The sequence below is a fragment of the Cavia porcellus genome, unplaced genomic scaffold (genome assembly GCF_034190915.1).
Source record: "Cavia porcellus strain 051 isolate PalLab524CR breed Dunkin Hartley unplaced genomic scaffold, mCavPor4.1 scaffold_21, whole genome shotgun sequence".
In the NCBI taxonomy this organism is placed as follows: domain Eukaryota; kingdom Metazoa; phylum Chordata; class Mammalia; order Rodentia; family Caviidae; genus Cavia; species Cavia porcellus.
This window is the reverse complement of record NW_026947504.1, coordinates 47,285,055-47,301,198: the sequence shown is the minus strand read 5'-3', so window position 1 is coordinate 47,301,198 and position 16,144 is coordinate 47,285,055. Positions and strand designations below refer to the sequence as shown.

The following is a 16,144-nucleotide window of genomic DNA, read 5'->3' as shown; positions in this document are numbered from 1 at the left end:
TTTTCCATTACAATAAACAGCCCATTGCTCTCTGGAAGCAAAAGCATCCTTTGGTACTGGAAGGATTTCAAATATTTATCAATAATTTGCCTTTTGCTTTAGAAAGAAAGGAAATGTAACACAAAAATGCAGAACATAATAGTTAAATATTCTGCCTATACCATCAAGATGGACCGGGGCCAGTATGGTGGCCTATGCCTGAAATTCCAACACTCAGGGAAGCTGAGGCTGGAGTATCACGAGTTCAAGTCCAAGCCTTGGTAATTTAGCAACTTAGTGGCTCTATCTCAAAATAGAAAGGGGCTGGGGCTGTAACTCAGTGCAAAGGGCCTGGGTTCAGTATCCAGTACCACCATAAAAAAATTAAAAAGAACTGAGCTCTGATCCTACTTTGCCACTTAGGTTCTTTCCTCCTTTCTTTCATCTATCTTTCTTTCTTTTTGCAGCGCCAGGATGAGGTGCATGCTTGCCCTGGATGTTGATGGGCACTGACCTCAAGGGAAAAAATATTAGGCCCCAAAGGCTCAGGGAGGGAGGTTTCAATGGAGTTTGCAAGCAAGAAGCAGAGAATTTGGCAGTGGTTCCTACAATGCACATCACAGTGACCAGGCATGCATAATAATGATCAGTGATTTCTAGGAAACAGAAGTGACAGGGACCACAGTAAACTGGAGGGTACCTGGGCAACGGGAGGGGGGGGCACTTCCTGCTACAAGAGAATGAATGCATCAGAGATTAAACTGATAAGGACAGATAGTATATTCGATCTCAGCCAAAAAGCCTAGAAGCCATTATCAATGTATTTATCACATAAACTGATAAAATATAAATAAAAGAAGAAAAATGTGATTAGTTCAACAAAATGACAATTTAAGAACTACACTGAATTGTTTTGTAGGGTTCAGTACAAGTGAGTATCTAAAAGGTAAAAATAAAACAAAAGCATTGATCTCAGTATTAACTGAGACAGATACAACATAACTAGAAGCTCTAAGTGAATTATAAACACAAATTGCTCAATAAATTCACATTCCACGTGGAAATTCTTTTTTCCCCAGTACTGCTCATTAAACCCAGGGCCTCAGCACTGAGCTACATTCTCAGTCATATTTTATTTTGAGACAGGCTCTCGTTAATTTGCTAAATGGCCCAGGCTGGGCTCAAACTTGCAATCTCTCTACCTCGGTCTTCCACATAGCTGCTGAGGCAGGAGATTAGAGTATGGCCAGCCAGCTGGGCAAGCGGAAGTGACCTGCTAATCATGGAGACCCAGAACACATGCCTAAGCCCTGCACCTGGGACCAATCAGAAAACTGCATCTTCAGTTCTGCATGAGATCAAGCAGGTTTTTGATAGGACGACCTAAACTGACATCAGTGGGGGAGAGGGGATAAAAGATGGCCACCGTTAACCTCATTACCACCGTGCTCTCTCTCAGTGGCAGGCTCTCACTCGGCAGAGTACACTTCTTTTCCTACCTTTAATGAATGTAAAATGTCACAATTTTTTTCACATCTTTTGTTCACTTCTTTGTTCAGGACCCCAAAAAATCTGCAGAAAGAGCCCACAGCACTCCAGAATCCTGTGTGGGGGACACTGCAGTGTCAAAACTCAGGTCTCAGGTCATCTGAGGACATGTTATGGATGTGAACCTGCTGCCTAGAGCAGATGCAACTCAGGATAGGTTTATGTAACGTGGCTTAGCTGTAGCAAACCATGCGCGCACTGCTTGGGCCAGCACAGAAGCATATAAATAGATAACAGCATGTATAAGAAATAACCGCACAGACACAGCTGCTCTTTGCTGCTGTGTGTCTTTTGAACAAATGTCTGCTCTGTGTGCATTCTTTTCCCTGGGGATCTTCCCTGCCAAAGTACCTCTTCAGGCCCCAGCCATGACACACTGGGAATAATGAAACTGGGAATTCTAAACAAGGGCTATAGCTTATGAAAGGAAGAATAAAAAGACAAAGCCTCAGCCTTGCATTGAAGTTTGGCAAATGATCATATTAGTTTCATGTAAAAATAGGGTTGTTGTGGTCTAAATTTGTACCTCTTAAAAGTTTATATATTGAAATCCTAACTTCCCAAAGTAACTTATTAAGATATAAGGTTTTGGGGATGTGAGTAGCCAGCGAGAGTGAAGCCCTCATCACTCATGAATAGGTTGTGTGTGTGCTTATAAAAAAGGCCAAACAAGTTCAAGGCCAGCCTGGGCTACTCAGTGAGATCCTGTCTCAAAAAACAAGACATAAAGAGGCCTGTAGGGGGCACTGGCTTCAAGGCTCAGGTCTCAGGTCGCCTGAGGACATATTCAGGACACAAACCCACTGTGTAGCACAGGTGCAGACGTTTAGGTAACCATGACTCAGCTGTAACAAACCACACATGTGCTGGTAAGGCCAGAGTAGAAGAATGTAAATAGGTGCTAAGGGCATGCATAGGGAACAGTACAGACGCAGCTCTTTCCTCAGCCTGCCTGCCCTGTGATAAATGTCTGCCCTGTTGCATTCTTTTCCCTGGGATCTCACCTACCTCAGTACTGCTCTAGTATTTGACAAGACAAACCCCTCTCCCCTTCTGCTAACTGAGGACTCCAAAGGGCACCAGAAAGTGAACTCTTTCCAGGCTCTAAATCTGCCAGTACCTTGATCTTGGACTTCTTGGATTTCAAAACTATAGACAATGCATGTCTACTGAGGAAAAACTACTCAGGGCTAGCACACCTGGAATCCTAGCACTCTGGAAGGTTGAGGCAGGCAGGTCAGAAGTACTAAACTGCCCAAACTCGGGCAGTTTAGTAACTTATCGAGACCCTGTCTCAAAACCAAAAAGGGCTGGGAAATGCAGCTCATTGTGAAGACCCGAGGTTGAAGTAGGATAGAAATAAAAGATAGGTAGAAAGAAGACAAAGAAATCATAGCTTAAAATTGTACTTTTAAGAAGAGTGCAACTTCTGGACCCCAGCTGACATTACCCAGGCTGATTCACAGCAGCATTTTCTTGGTTAAATTTAGGCTCCTTCCCTAACAGACCCAACACACCTCAGGTATACTGAAAGTCCATAAATTGGCTTACTTAAGAAAAGTAAGAAGCAGGAGTCTGATCCTAAGATAAAGGAACAGACTAAGAGAATTCAAAGCTTGCTTAAATTATCCATCTTTAAAAATAGAATACCTGGGATCATACCTGTAAAATGGGCTAGTACCATTGTGGGGATGGATGGCCTTTTCTGGGGGGTTCCCACTCCCTGGAAAGCAGAATAAATGTTTCTCATTTCAGAAAATAATGTGTCTCACTCTCGAGGGCCCCCACCCTATTTCTCTGAGTTGTGCTAAAATTTTTTTTCGGAGCCTCTAACTTACACGTCCAGAAAATTCTTTTACTATGACAGTTCAGTGAACCTGGGAGCCCATTCTGTCTTTAGGGCAGGTTCAGTTCCTTACCTTAGCTCTGGGACCCTCTTCAGCCCCAGTGTGGTGGCAGACTCTAATCTCCTATCCCCCAAAAAGTGCTCCCTGAGGCAAGATGAGGTTGTGCATGAAAGCCATCAAACTGTGTGACAGGTCTGACTCCTGTTTGTCCTCAGCTGCCCAAGTTCCTGAGCTCCAAAAATAATCACGGCCCATTCCTTCATCCTGCAGCCCTTGACCCAGGTCAGTGCCTACTCTGCTAGGACAGGACACACCTCCCCACTTGCTAGGTCACAGCGCTGTAAGGCCAGATACTCAGCTATTCTTAATCTCACCCTTCTCTTGTGTTACACACCTAAGCCTGTCCCACCAGCCCCCCTGCCAACCCTATCTATAAAAGCCCAGCTCAGTAAACTAGACTTGGCCTCTCCTTTGGAGTTACCACAGGACGTCTCTCCCAGAACCCCCAAATTCAGGCTGGCAGTGTTCTTCCCTGAGTCTGACCATTTCTATGGATGTATGAATCTGCCAGAATGACATCCATTAATCTGTATGACTGATACATGTTTTTAAAAAGCTACCCAATAGTTTGTGATGGCAGCCAAACAGACTAGGACATGGTTTCCTACTTTAACTAGCTTTCATCGTTAACCATCCAATCACCAGTTAGAAACTCTTTAGCACAAAGAGCTTCCGCTACCTTGTTCTTTCCCTCACTAGCATATCAGCTCTGCAGAGACAAAGTCCATTATGTTATTGTTTTATGTCCAGTGTTCCCTGCACCAAGCACATGAAAGAGATTTAAGTATGGTTTGTTGGATGGATTCGTAAAAATACTTACGGAACACAAAACAAGCACGGAAAAAGAGGTAGATAAGCAGTTGTTTAAGTTTCTAATATTTTCCTCTACAGTTATTGCATAGTCACTTAAATGCTGGAATTTGTTTGCTGCCTTTTTTTTTTTTTTTTTGTACCAGGAATTGAACTCTAGACCTTGTGCTTGCCAGGCAGGCACATATGCCATTGAGTGAGACAGAGTCTCACTATGTAGTTAAGCCTCAAACTCACAGCGATCCTCCTGCCTCAGCCTCCCAATTGCACCACCATACCTGGCTGTTATGCTACCTTTTTATTTCAAGTAGCTTATGTCAACTGTGAAGTGGCTTCTGCAACCCGACAGTACCTGCTCTTGGTCCTAATTCACAAACCGTTGTTTCTTCTTTTGCATAACACTTTCATTTTCCTCCGAGTCTCTGCTACAATGTCACCGTCATGATGAGGCCACCTATATAAAACTGCACCCCCTCTACCTCACCCCATTCCATTACTGAATATGAAGCATTTACCGTCTTTAACATACTGAATAATGTAGTTAGTAATTTAATTATGTTTCCATCTTTCTTCCTTCTTGCCCCATCCCCACCAAGAATGTAAGCTCCACAGCTGGAAAACTGGCTTTTATAACTCTCTCCCCTTGAGTGAGGGCAGGACCATTACATTATGCAACAGAGCAAAAGGGTTTTGCTGGTGCATTAAATTTACTAAACAGCTGTTTTCTGGTTTTGTTTTGGTGGTGGTGATATGGAAGATTAAACCCCAGCGCTTTGTACTAAGCTATACCCCTACCCCTACCTACCTTCCCCTTTTTTAAAATTTTGAGACAGGGTCTTGCTAAATTCCGAAACTACCTATGTTAGGCTTGAACTTGCAATTCTCCTGCCTCAGCCTCCCAAAATGCTGGGTTTACAAACGTGTGCCGGCATGCCAGACTTAGTCAATTGGTTTCGAGTAAATAATAATAATATAAGTATCCAAATGGGCCTAAGTTAATCACATGAGCCTTTAAGTCTGGGTCTAGAGAGGCGAAGGAAGTGAGAGGTCCCCGACTTCATTAAGAGGCCATTGGCAGGCACAGAGGTTCACTGCTCAAGGCAGAGAGCAGCTCCTAGTCAGCATCCAGCAAATAAGTGCAACTGAGTCCTGCAAATAAATGAATCCCGCTATCCACATAAATAAACTCGAGAGAAGACCACAAACCACAGAACAGACAAGCGTCCTGGCTGACGCTTTGATTTCAATTGCATTGAGACCCAGAGCGGACATGCCTGCTAAGGCAAGACCAGAATTCTGAGCTGCTCAAATGAACATCCGAGAAAAGAAAGAGGGGGAGAAGGAGGGTGGAAGTGTGGAGGACCACCTGAAGGACTCCCCCTACTTTGGCTGAACCCAGCCCTAGCTCCAAGTGTTGATACATACAGCACTGGCTAAGCCGTTTCCTTTTCCCTCCGATTGGCTCTAAACCATGTAAATAGGGCTGGCTGAGGTGCTGATGGCTAATCTTTGAAGCCAGGCAGCAGCCACTGTTTCTGCACCCCAGTGTCTCCCTAGACATCTCTGAGCTGGTTGGGATGCAGAGCCATCACTCCAGGGCTGTCAAGTGGGTTTGAGCCTCGAGATAAGAGGCTATGGCTTCCCAGGGCGCATCAGAGCTGAAGCCCCACTGTGTAAACATTAATGCTTCTGCAATTGTGTTATGCAGTTTCATCTTTCTGCACATCCTTCTCACTGCATTTTGCAGGGTGCTTTCAGGCCTCCTACACAGCCCAGCTCACAGCACTCACACGTTTCCCACTGTTCTCACAGTCACTCATCCTCAAACCACTTCCTTCTTCACAAATTAATAAAACCCAGGTTAGGCCCTGGATTGAGGCCTTTGTTCCAATGAGCCTTCATCCTGGCCAGACTTAGGACCCCTTGGCCGCCCATAATTATAAATATGTGTTAGTGTCTTTATTATCACTGTGGGTTGCACTGGGAGCGGTAGACTGGAATTACCTCGCTAGAATTCCAATGTGTCCATGGGATTACAAACGTAAGCTTCCCAGACCAAGAGGAGAACGGATAGGGATCTCTACGAGGAATGGAAAGGGATGGAGGGGAGCTGGAGGTAAAGAGAACAAATAGGTGCTTTACATTAATTGTATTGTTATTTGATATGCATCAAGAGAAAATAAATACAACAGTTCAGGGGTTTTGGTCTATTTTATTCACTGATAGATCTCTAAGACCCAGAATATGCCTAGCACATAAGAAACTGTTAAGGAATTTAAATGGAATTAATTTAGCCCTAGAAAAATATCACTAGAAGGCCAGGGATGTAGCTCAGTGGCATATGCACCTGCCTGGCAAGCCCAAGGTTGAGTGTGATCCCCGGTACAAAAAAAAAAGAGAAAAATATCACTGGATTCTCCTTTTTTAATTGTTGTTACCTCAAACCCATAAAAAATTTTTATGGCTTCCATACGTGCATACATGAACATTAGAGTTTGGGTTTTGGTTGTTTGGTTGGTTGAGTTGTGACAGGGTCTCCTATGGTTCAGCCTGACTTGAATTCACTATGGAGTTTAGACTGGCCTCAAACTCATGGTGATTCTCCTACCTTAGCTTCCAGAGAGCTAGAATTACAGAAATAGGCCATTTGCCCAGCTACAGCTTTATTTCCTATGTTCAGAGCAGCTTTGGGTCAATAAAGCCTGTATTTACACTTTCTCAAGTCAGGTACCAGAAAATTCTTTGAGGCTTCTGAATAAACTCATGTTTCCAGTATCAACAATCTGCCAACCAAATTCACAGGCGTCACAACAGCTCTAGTTTTCCTAAACAAAGGAAGGTCTACTTTAAAAATAAAAAAGCAGTCATAAGAACATGTAAATGTACAATACAAACAAACTCAGCAGAGGTTGTTAACACTGCAAACATGACCTCAGTTTTGTAACAGTGCTCAGTGTAAACTGTCCCCCAGAGTCTATCGTGCATGGTTCAAAGACAAGGTACTCCAGTCTGTTAAAGTGGTCCGGTCCATGCACTGGTTGAGCAGCTAATATGTGCCACATGCAGAGGAGCAAAAGAGACAGAGCCCCAAAATTCATTTTACTGTCCTCATTCTGTGTGTGTGGTGCTGGGGATCAAATCCAAGATTTCACTGCACCTGTTAGGCAAGGGCTGTAATGAGGCAGGAGATTAGGGTGTGGCAGGCTGACTGGGAGGGTGAGCACCACTCTTTAACTGCAGAATTCCAGGACACATGCATACAACAGATCTCAAAGCCTCACACAAAACTTCTCACAAGAGCTCAAGAACATTCTCCCTAACTAGCAAATCCCTTGTATACAAAGCTGTTCCCCTGATCTGCCTTTTTATGTAGAAAATTACACGAAGGATCTATAGTTCTCTAGGGGAACAAATGTGTCTTCCTTAAAAAGGCAGTCAAATATGTAACGATGCTTTTTATGTTTCAGAAGACTAACTTTACAAAGCAGTTACACTGCACTAGGTTGATATTTGACTCATGAGTGAGCAGGTTTTTGAAATACATTTATTGCATGCAAATTCACATCACCTAATAGGTTGTTTGGCTAGCATCTCGGCTTCCATTCTCATCATTTGGCAAAAAGGGGAGACTTCAGAATTGTAATTTTGATGGTAACTTTTCAATTAATGTATCTGTAAGACTTTCTTTTTAAAGATTATGTGTTCTGGTATGTCTTAAGATTGCACACTTGATTCTAGTCCAAGGGCTGAGAGGTAATAAGTCTTAAGATTCCAAACAAAACAATCGCTGCATTTCCTGAAGATGGTTGGTAATAGCAGGGTAGGCAGAGCGGTCTGAGGAAGAAACAGGAAATGCAGAAGTAGGTTTTGTTTGGTTGCATGTAATCTTTACTCTTTTTCAGCTTTGTGAGCTTTGAAATATATTTTTGGTTACTTCAGTGTGTTTCACAAGACAGCTTGAAAGTTCTATCAAACAAATGACTTTTGTTTGGCTTGGCTTGTTTTTTTGTGACAGGGTCTTGTTATGAAGTTCAGGGTCTTGCTATGACCTCAAACTCACAGCAATTCTCCTGCCTCAGCCTCTCAAGTGCTGGGCTTACAGGCGTGTGCCACCACACCCAGCTTCAACAAATAACTCACATTGCAACAAATCTTTATAAAAACCACTCTAATAAACTTACTTTAAAAGGACAAGAAGAAGAAAGAGGAGAAGGAGAAGAGGAGGAGAAGCCGAGCAGTTCAGACAGGATGGCTACACCTGATGTCAGCTTGAGGGCTGGGTGGTAAGAGGAGACTGGCCACCAAGCTCAGAGCCGCTGGGATCTAACTTTCAGAGTAGTCTGCTCTCGCACTGTTTGGTGTCCTTTTTCTTAGGTTTACCTGTCCCAAACGCTCCACAGAGCCTGATGCTTTCCTAACCTTTAGAGGATGGTAAAACCCTGCTACCTTTTGAGCTTGTTTTGTCCAATTCACTGTTCAAGACAAAAAAGAACCTAGAAACCACCCCTAAAAGGAGACCCCAGGGCCCCAGAAGCCGGTCATGATGTGCAGGGCCTCGTGTCGGCCAGGTGTAGCTGGTCCCTTCTACCACACTTCCTATGAGAATGGTGGTGTGAGCCTGTGTCGTCTCTGCTCACCCTCGCCGGACATTATGTCCATATCTGGGCTCGTCCTTCAGCCTGGGTCCCACACTTCAGATTCCAGCTCACCCATGGCCGGCAGGTAATGTGAAGGAGAAACAGATGTGTACTAGTGTAGGTCCCTGAAAGCTGGAAGCTATTGTTGCTACAAATCTAATACACCAAGAAAAGGGAGGAGCATGGTGGCAAACACCTGCTGTCCCAGCAGGTGGGAAGCTGAGGCAGGAGGAGGACTTGGGGGTTGGAGGCCAGCGTGAGGTATACAAGCTCAAGGTCAGCCTGGACTATGCGTAGCGAGACCATGTTCCAAGCAAGCAAACAATCAAACAAACAGAAAACAAAAGAGAAACACTGTACAAAAGTTCAATAGAGAGGATAAAGATGACGAGGAAAGTGAATCCATTTACAAAAGTTAATTTGTACACAATTCTCAGGAACATACCTTTTACCTACGTCTGTATTTTAACTATCTGTACTTTATCATAAACTTTAAGAATATTAGAAAATCTAACCTTGAACAAAGGAGGCAACAATGTTGGGATGCTTCATCTTCGCCAGAAGAATCACTTCTTTCTCTGAAGCTTCTTTTTTTCATGAACAGACATCTAAAGTGTGTTAAGAGGCAGATTAGTCTGGTGAAGGGAATTTGTTTTCAGGTATATGGTTCCCGCTCGCTCCCATACAGAATTCCCCGAGAGGTCACTGTTTCAATGTCATTTCTACAACTGACCCCTCAAAGATAGAAAGTGACATTCCTACTATAAGCGGCGTCCCATATCTGTTCAATGGTTTGTCAGTGACAATCATAATCAAGAAAGTAAGTAGACCAGGAGATATTTTACTGTATTTTAAAGGAGTTCAAGGCCAGAATAGGTAACATAGTGAGATCCTGTCTCAGATACTGTAGATAACAGACAATAAATAGATTTGGATTGGTGGCACTGTAATCACTATCTAGGTATCTGAAAGAAAATTATGTATGTATGTATGTATGTATCATCTACATGTATATTTATTTATTTTGGGGTTTTTTTGAAACGGAAACTCATTATGGCCTTGAATCACCATGTAACCTGGCCTGGAGCTCAAACAATCCTTCTGCCTCAACCTCTCAAGTGCTGAGATTATAGGTACACCACTACAACTTGATCTGAAAAAGAAGTTATTTTAATATCTAAGTTTCCACAGAAAAGAGTTTTTTTATAAAAATTCAATATTCCAGCAGCAACCACTGCTATAAAGAACTAAATGAAGTCTAAACAGGGAAAATGTGTCATATACCCTATAAATCAGATCAGTAAAGCTGGATATTAAGATCACTATATTTTTCATTTTCAGAAAACATTGCCTCCTGTGACGTCACTGTTTAGATTTGTACTTTCTACTTATCATCCAAGGACAACGCTTTTCAAGCATTTGTGTCAGTGCAAGTGACCACACCCTATTTCTGCCCTTTCTTCTTTTTGTTCTGGATTTTGAACCCAGAACCTAGAGCATACTGTTCAGTCTACCACTGCGCTTCCCTTAGCTAACAATTTTGTTTGATTAACATTATCCATATCAGCATCATTCCACCTGAGTGGAAGGACGGTGAAGGTATCTGTAAGGGTTGATACTTGGTGTCAACTTGAGAAGTTTAGAAGTTTAATGAAGGGACTCAGCAGACGGCCAGGGTGCTCACTTTATAAACCTCCTCAGCTGTGCAAGAGGAGGGCACAGAGATGGTGTGAGTGCCACACCACCCCAGGAGTGGTAGCCTGCTTACAGTGTGAGAGGAAAAGAGGTGTGTCCCGTGTTCTGCTCTGGCTGCGTTTGCTGTCTTCTGCCTTGAACTGCTGCCCCTGTGCCATGCCAACCTGCCTTAGGGTCAGCTGATCACAGACTGACACCTCCACAGACTGTGAGCTAAATAAACCTTTCCTTCTTTAATTTTGGGGGTTGAGTGTGGTCCCAGCTATGAGAGGAAAGTAACCAAGACCGTAGCACCCTTGGGTAAGTTATTCAACCAGTCAAACCTCAGTGGTTTTTACCCCAACTTGAATTACATGACTGGGGTCCCACACGATGGCAAACTCATAAACCCAGCTCAGGGAGGCTGAGGTAGAAGGATCTTAAGTTTAAGGCCTAAATTGAAAGCCAGCCTGAGCTACATAGTGAGACCCTATCTCAAAAAATCCAAATATTTAAATAAGTAAGTTGCATGGTCAGGGACTGGGGATATGTCTCAGCGGTACAGTTCTTGCCATGGTTTATCCCCAGCACACCCTAACTATACCACACGTGGTGGCACACACTTGTAATCCCAGCACTTGGGAGGCTGAGACAGGAAGCCAGCCTGGGCTACATAATGAATTTAAGGATAGCCTGAACTTCATAGCAAAACCCTGTCTCAAAAAAAATCATATAAATATAGAGATATTATTTATCAAAATAATTATTTTTTAAAAGTAAACATGGGCATGGTGGCACACACCTCCAATCTCAGTACTCTGGGAGGCTGAGACAGAGGGATTGCAAGTTTAAGCCAGCAGGGTAATTTAGCAAGTCAGCAAGACCTTGTTTCAAAAAAAAATTGGGGGATGTAGCTCAGTGACTGCAAAGGCCTGGGATTCATCCCCAGTACTGAAAAAAAAGTGAAAAGACAAACGTAAGTTACATAAAACATATTGGCAAGATAAAGACTGTATTATGATATATAGAACTCTGGAAACTTAATGCAGGGAACAAAAAAGCCAAACATCCCAACAGTAAAATGAAAAAGCACATTTATAGGCAGCTCAAAAAATAAAGGAAATAAAAATGGCCAGTATACAGGAAAAGATTCAAACTCACTCAAAATCAAAGGGACAAAAATTAAAACAAAATGTGATTAAATGTTTCATCCGTGAAACTGGCAAAGGTGTAAAGAATGTTAATAGCCACTCTTGGCCAGAAAGCAGCTAAAAAAAAAAAATCACACATATTTCTAGGAAAACCAGTAAAATCCTTCAGTGAAGATAATCTTATAAACTATGCCTGAGACTTATATGAAAGCTAATGGAGACTAAAAATAGAGTAAAAACAATAGCAAAACACAGCCTCTTCAAGACATGGATTCAAGACACCTAGAAAGCAACCTAGTGAAGAGGATAAAAAGAAGTAGAATTCTGGAAATCAGGAAAGAACTGATCAGAAAACTAGAAACTATAAAGAAACTGAAGACACGGTCAGAGAAAAGAAGAGGATGGAACACTAATCCCAGCTCCTAGGGGGAAGGTCCGATCTCCACAAACACAAACGAAGCCCAGAAAGCATCAGTAATTCCAGGGAAAACAACAGACCAGCAGCATCAGCCCCAAGAAAAGCTCCCAGTACTGTAAGCTGCAACTATAGGATGGGTTTTACACTGCAAGTGACTCCTTCCACATGGCAAGCTGGAGGTGGAGGAGAAATTCACAGCAGTGCCCACCATACTTAGGGCAGATACAATCAGCAGACAGTTGGGGGAAAGGATTTACTGACTACAACTGCGCTACTCCAGGAATCAGAAATCACAGAACAACTTCACTTCAGGTTTCCTGGTGTCACCCTACCACAGTGACTGGGTGGGAGGCGGCCAAAAAAAAAAAAAACAGTTGCAGAAAAGGGGCAGGCTGAGTGCAGATCCCCTGAGAAGCTTACACAGCAGCAAGAGTGGATTGTAGAAGACATGGCTGGTCCCTTCTCCATAGTGAAAAGCCAGGCCAATCGTGTAATTTCCTGAGGAGACTGGGTCAGAAAGTGCTGACGTCAGGAACAGATGACTGCTTGGCTCCTCTTGCTGTTTCCAGCAGAGAACTCAGTGGTTCATTTTCTTCTCCATCTACCACTTTAACCAAGGCTATGCCGTGGCTTGGACACTTGCCACTTCCTGGGGTGTACAGACAGAGGGCCTCTGGGGCAAAGGAGACACCTCACCGCCCACAGGCCAGTGGTGGTGAACCTGCGGCACATGTTTGTATTACTGAAAGCTGTAGAAGGTTCATCATCACTGCCATGGGCCATAAAGCTGGTCAGAAATATGGATGCAGACAAGGCACAAAGACTGGAAACTGCTGGAGCCAATGTGCCCTAAGGCAGACACCCCACACTGATTTGAGCGCCCCCAGTGGGTAAGGCAGAGCATGACTCAGCATTAGCACAGCAAAAGTGGGGCAGAGAAATACAACAGGTTCTAAGTGAGAGTCACTACAGTATCCCTACCTGTATCTAGTAGGTTCCAATGCTGCAGGCCTTAGGAAGGAGAAGTCACCCCAACACGTGGGAAGTTTTCGGATTCATTGCTTTTTCTTTATTTTTTGTTTATTTGCTTGTTTTATTTTATTTTTTCTATCTTTTCATTGACTTATTTAGGGTACTGGGAATTGAACTCAGGACCTCATGCTTGCCAGGAAAGCACTGTGCCACCAAGCTAAATCCCCACCCCACCCCCTTTTTTAAGGTAAAAGGTTTTACATTTATTTTTAAAATTTTTTTTTTGGTTTTACATTTATTTAAGGCCCTAAAGTAAAAAAGAAATACGCTTTGCAGAGTGCAGACTGGGCCACTGAAAGAGCTTACTTCTTAATTTTTATTATTGTTTTTCTCTTTTCCTTTTGCTTATCTTTCTCTGTTATTTTTACCTAATTCTATTAGCTTTCATTCACTAGTTAGATTTATTTTATTTTATTGTGTTTTTGAGAGTGTTTCACTATGCAGTTCGGACTGGCCTTGAGCTCACTTTGTAGTCCAGGCTGGCCTCAAACTCATGGTGACCTTCCTGCCTCAGCGTCCCGAGTGCTGGGATTACAGGCCTGTGCCCCTACACCTGGCTCTTCAGTTGAACTTTTCCATCTTACTTTTCTTTCCTGATTTTCCTTTTTTTTTTTTCTCTTTCTTTTCCAATTCTGTTTCATTTTTCCCTTCCATTAGCTTCTCCATTTTAATTATTATTATTAAGATTTTTAATTCTTATCTATTTAGTTGACTGTGGTATTTTGCTGTTAAGGGCGGTATAGTTGTTGCTGTTAGCAGATATTTACCAAATGTCAATATCTGATTTGTATTAGCACCTACATTACTTTTGAGACCTCTTATTGTAAAGGATGATATAATTGTAGCTCTTATGCTCCTCGTGCTGAAGCAAAACCTGTGGTCTTACGCCCCTGGTGAGGACACTATCATACACATCTCTGGCTTCTTCCTGGTTTATCATGAGAACTCAGAGTACTCTTCCTCTTGGTATCAGTGACTGGGACCACTGTGTAGTAGACAGCTATCTCTGCCCAAAGACAGAGGCAGACATATTTAAGAAGGCATGACAAGCATGGTGGCACACGCCTATGATCCCAGCACTGGGGAGGCTGAGGCTGCAGGGTTGCTGTGAGTTTGAGGCCAACCTGGGCTGCATAGTGAGTTTAAAGCTAGTTTGAGCTACATAGTGAGACCCAGTCTCAAAACAAAACAAAAATGGAAACAAAAAACAGTAAGGAGGCACTGGCCAGCCCTCTTGGACTATGTGATCAACCACCACCACCTGCCCTGACACTAGAAGTGCAGTATAAGCAGACAAATATTATTATTTGCCTGCTGTTGTGACACTGTCTTGGTGGCCAGACCACACCAGTGAGCCCAGTGTGACAGTTTGTGGTGACTTTGGGGCTAGATGAAACAGCAATTCGGTAGGCTTTAGACTAGGCAGACTCAGACTGCCAATCTCTGTGCTCCAAGATTCTCCAGGCCATGAGCAAGTCCCGAGCCACCTCACTGCCAGTCAGCAAACCGATGTCATCCTCCTCTTAGCCCACGAGGAGGCTGACTGGTCTCCAGACATGTTGGCCAGTCATTTCCTGCAGACTCTGAGGGGACTCCTCAGCTGCTTAGAGGCTGGAGTGCTGCCTGGAGCCCTGAACCCCAACGTGAACTTCTTTGTAGAACTCGTCCCTAAGGAAGCAGGTGGATTGGGATACACACGCTATTGCTTGTCGTCTGAGCTGGACATGCTGTTGCAGACCTAAGGGAAGGTGAAGGCCACAGCAGGTGTTGGCGCATGCCTGTAATCCCAGTATTCAGGAGGCTGAAACAGGAGGATCGCCTCAAGTTCGGGGCCAGCCTGGGTTCCACAGTGGATTAAAGGCCAGTCTGATTAAAGGCCAGGCCCTTTAGCCACATAGGCTTTTCCAAAGGTACCTTCCACAATGACCTTAATCACATCAAACTTATCCATGGTCTCCAGCGCTGAGGTTCCTGGAATTAGAGGGTCTTATTACTGTATGCTTCTCATGACAGCCAACTGCCAGAAAACTGGCTAAAAAGTAAAGGAACTCACTTTGCTAAAATTCTCTTCTGGCCTGGCCAAAACAGAGTCAAATAACACCCTTGTGATCACAGGTAACAGAGAGTCAGCCTGGAGGCTCCAAGGGCAGCCTTCACTTGTACCTCAGTTTGACTCACTTTAGCAGGGAAGCCTGCACACAAACCTCGGTAAACTTGAATATCCTAAAATAGAAATACCAATACTGCACGGTGAGTTCAGAGAAGGCAATTTGTTATATCACGGTTGCCTGGCTACTCCCATCCTCACACCTGGGCATGGTCACAGCCCAAGCGCTCCTCAGTGAGGCAGTAACTGGTCTCTACAATGCAGTCTGGAATTTCACGCAGGGTTTTCCATTCTCCCCACAGATTCACAGTCATTACAGGATTTAGAGGTGGTTAGGGCTGGGACACTACCTTTTCCCACGCAGAAGCCAGTCCTACACACAGTAAAGATGTTCTGTGGAGCCCCACGACCTAGGAAAGTCGTGTGTTTTCATGAGGAGAATCCATTCATGATTATCTGTGGCTGCAACCAAACTGTTTAACACTTAGAAACAAAGCCTCCACGCCAAATGACTTTCCTAGAAATGCAACAAACTCCCTGTCAAATTTTAGCAAGAGACCAAGCATGGTGGTGCCCACCTGGAATCTCAGTTCTTGAGAGACTGAGGCAGGAGAATCACTGCGAGTTGGAGACTGGCCTAGGCTACAAGGTGAGCTCAAGGCCTGCTTGAACTACATAGAGAGACCCTGTGTCAAACAAAGGAACACTTAATAGGAATTGTTTGTTTGTTTGAGAAATCACGCCCTCCACCGGCCCCTCTGCAGGTATCGGACTCCATCGGGGGTCACCACTTTCAGGTGCCAAAACAAAGGCATCTGGCGACTTCAGGACTTTCTTCCACGTAGTAGTGCCAAGCATTTTCGGATGCAGACACATACCTT

At 43.7% G+C, this 16,144-nt stretch overlaps 2 pseudogenes; one reads left to right on the top strand and one right to left on the bottom strand.

The window, feature by feature from the left end:
* Nucleotides 1-670: 670 nt before the first annotated feature.
* On the bottom strand, nt 671-792 carry LOC111753764 (U2 spliceosomal RNA; annotated as a pseudogene).
* A 13,214-nt stretch (nt 793-14,006) lies between these two features.
* Nucleotides 14,007-15,015, top strand: LOC111753682 (mitochondrial dynamics protein MID51-like; annotated as a pseudogene).
* The last annotated feature ends 1,129 nt before the right edge of the window (nt 15,016-16,144 follow it).